Source organism: Microtus ochrogaster, chromosome 19 (assembly GCF_000317375.1).
Source record: "Microtus ochrogaster isolate Prairie Vole_2 chromosome 19, MicOch1.0, whole genome shotgun sequence".
NCBI lineage: Eukaryota > Metazoa > Chordata > Mammalia > Rodentia > Cricetidae > Microtus > Microtus ochrogaster.
The window spans coordinates 19,978,989-19,982,473 of NC_022021.1; the positions used below are offsets into that span (position 1 = coordinate 19,978,989).

General features: G+C 35.1%; 1 pseudogene; it reads right to left on the minus strand.

Moving 5' to 3' along the window:
* Positions 1–2,821: 2,821 nt before the first annotated feature.
* Positions 2,822–3,232, minus strand: LOC101995750 (annotated as a pseudogene).
* Between the last annotated feature and the right edge of the window lie 253 nt (positions 3,233–3,485).

Below are 3,485 nucleotides of genomic sequence, written 5' to 3' on the forward strand. Positions count from 1 at the left end.
ATTGACATGGGGAAACATACCAGTCTATCTTTAGGTTTTCTGCCCAGAAAGTTTCTCAATATAGATGGATGCATGAGTAAATTACTTAAAGATTACTTTCCTTTTTAGGATAAAATTAACAGTCACAGGTTTCAAGTATAGCCTCAGACTACTTTCTTCTTTCCTGTGACTAAAAACAGAAGCAAAACAATCTCTGAAAAATTCCTTTGGGAATCTAGAATCTTAGAAATGGGAGATTAGCTTGATTTGATTATTTTAAATTATCATGATAAAAATGAATGGCAATATACCTTTCTTTAAGCAGAGATTATCCTAATAACATTATAGTGCTAACACTTATGTGGTTCTTTCCAAGTGCAGAGCACTTTTTTAAGTACTTTGTGTGAAATAGTAATTTTAATGTTCATGAAACCACATATTACAAGTTCTATTACATCTATTTTACAATAAAGTAAGTAGTCATGAAGAGCTGACTTGCTTATGATCAGTAAACAAGGAAATGACAGAGAGAGAATGGATTTGCTCATGGAACCCCCATTCTCAAAATTTTAGCACTCAAGTCCCTTCCTTACAATCTCAGTGGTGTACATTGACAATCTCTGCTAATGATTCTTTTCAGTATTTTCCTAGAGGTTATTTATGTCTTTAAATTGATATCATGTCTTTAAATACATCTTATTTTATTTCTCAACCCATGTTTATTCAATGCATACTACATTTCTGGATCTCTACTATGTACTGTAACTTACTGAATTATGGAAAAGACAGAAAATATCCCTTTGTACAACTAAAATGAAAACACAGAGTACATGAATAGATCAGTAAAATCAATATAGACAGAAACTGGAAAGTTAAAGAAAAGCAAAGTGTGAAAAATCAGACAGGTTAGCATCTGTTTTCTGATAGTTAAGTAAGAATGTTGTAGGTAGGGATGTTTAATCCTATATCTAAAGAAAAGCAAGCAGAAATACTTCCAAAATGCTAGAAAACCAATTCTGACAAATATTAATAAAAAGCACAAAGAGTTGGGTGCAAAACGAAAAAACAAAGAAAGAAATGTAGGTGTGTTATTCTACTCATCAGTTCAAGGCCAAATGATCCATGACTGGAGACAGTTTCAATACATGGAAGATCTCTACTCTGATTTAAATAAATTGCAGTCAGAGATAAGTTGTTAGAAAAAATTGTTTGTCAAAATGGGCATAATCATCAACTGAAACAGTCAAATTAAGAACATAAGCATGTAAAAACAGGAATAACAATGAATATCAAGAAAATAGTAATTTATGGAGAATGGGTATAGGAATGTCATTCTAGAGACTGCTAGAATGAGACTATAAGTATTACAGCTGATAGATATAGCAAACTGAACGCTGCAGATATTGTTAATGAAGCAGTGATACACCGATGCTTCAATGACTCTAAGACTAACATTCCTATCTAAATATGCACAGAAAGCATAGTGACCAAAATTGTTAAATACAGCATGCACAAAAGAGAGAAATATGATTATACATTTTGGAGATTGCTAAGATCAATTATCAAAAGCTAAAACAAAGCTAATAGTTAAAAACAATGACATGAGAATTAATGGAAATATACGTTTCTTGTGATTGCAACAATCCAGAAATCAGCTATACTTTCCTCAAATATTGGAGAGATCTGCAAGAATGATCATGTATGTACCAAGTGGCAATTTTATTGAATTATTGAATTTTAAAAGAGCTGACTCCTGCACATCTTTAATACCAGTAATTTGGAGACTGATGCACTTGGATCTCTGTGAATTTGAGGCCAGCCAGATCTCCAAGAGGTAGTTGCAGTACAGGTTCTAAAACTACAGAGAATCCATTCTTGAAAAACCAAATAAATAAATAATAAAAAGAGCTGACACCTTGCAGACTATATTCTCAGATAGAAATAAATGGCTTTGTACTTGGTTGTGATAGTACATGTTTATAATCCAGGCATTCAAGACTAGCCAGAGAAAGACAGCATTTATTTTAAAAAAAAATAAAGAAGAAAGGAACTGGATGCATTGATAGAAGAGACAGAGAAAGAGGAAGATATCAATGATGAATACCAAGGAGAAACCTTAAAACATATTAGTGATTGAATTTTAAAACACTTCATGTATCAAAGGAATTATAATGAAAGTTTGAAAATATTTATAAGTAAAAATATGAAAATTGTACACTTTTGAGAACCACGGGCAATAAATAAAGATTCATATCAATTCAAATAGGTGTGAAACTGTATCAAGAAGTCAGGAAAATACAATATATAGGCATAGAAAAAAAAGACAATGAGTTCATGAGCAGTAGCCATAGTCCCCTGGGTCAGCCTGAAATGAGCAGTCGCTCCCTAGGCTTCCTCACATGATGTGGCTCCTTTCCTAAAGATCAGAGTCTCCAGAGTGAAGGGCTATATTCTCTGACCTCCTCTCCTCCCAAATCACTGAACTGGAGGGCGAGGGTATTACAGTTCACAGTACCAAAAGGCCAAGAAGAAGGATATATATTGCTTTACTTTTACTATGGCTAATATGTTTTGGCAGAGAATGATAACTCTATGATACTCGATCACCCAAATGCACATGAGTATACCATTTTCTGGTATCCTCTTCAATTTCTTTCTTCAAAGACTTGTTCTTGTCAAGTAGATCTTTCACTTCCTTGGTTAGTGCTACCCCAAGATACTTTATGCTATTTGTGGCTGTTCTGAAAGGTGATGTTTCTCCGATTTTCTTCTCAGCTTCTTTTTTTTTGTCTGTTTTTTTTTTTTTGTTTTTTAAACTTTTAATGATGTAAACAAAATATACCTAAAAGCGAAGCTTCTGGATAAACCATTTGTTCTTCCCTGTCTTGTATTGTTCCTCAAATTTGATCTTGGCTTCCCTCCTTGCCTTGCGTTTCAGGGCTGGGTCCCTAAAGACATCCTTTTTGACAACAGTTTTGTCCAGGAGGATGTCCACAGAGTACCTTGTGGGCATCAGGTGGTTGTAGCTACAAACCTTCACAAAGGACTTGATCTTGGATCTCTTGGCTACTTTCTTCTTGCCCATGGCAGCTGTTACTTTTCGAAGATAGCAGTCAATTCCAGCCACGAGGGCATTGCTGTAAGGGCGGTCTGAGGTGCCATTATCAATGTTCTTTACAATGACGGCTTTGTGTCCGGAGTAGCATCCAGCCAGGACAAGCACCACTTTCCTGGGTTTCATGAACTTGCCCATTTCGACAGTGAGCATCCGGTTCCCAGCAGCTCCTTTCAGCTTCTTTATCCTTTGTGTATAGAAGGGCTACTGATATTTTTGAGTTGGTCTACTGATTTTTTTGAGTTGGTCATGTATCCTGCCACATCAATGAAGGTATTTATCAGCTCTAGGAGTTCTCCGGTAGAGCTTTTGGGGTCACTTATATATACTATCAAATCATCTGCAAATAATGAAAGTTTGACTTCTTCCTTACCAATTCGAATCCCCTTGA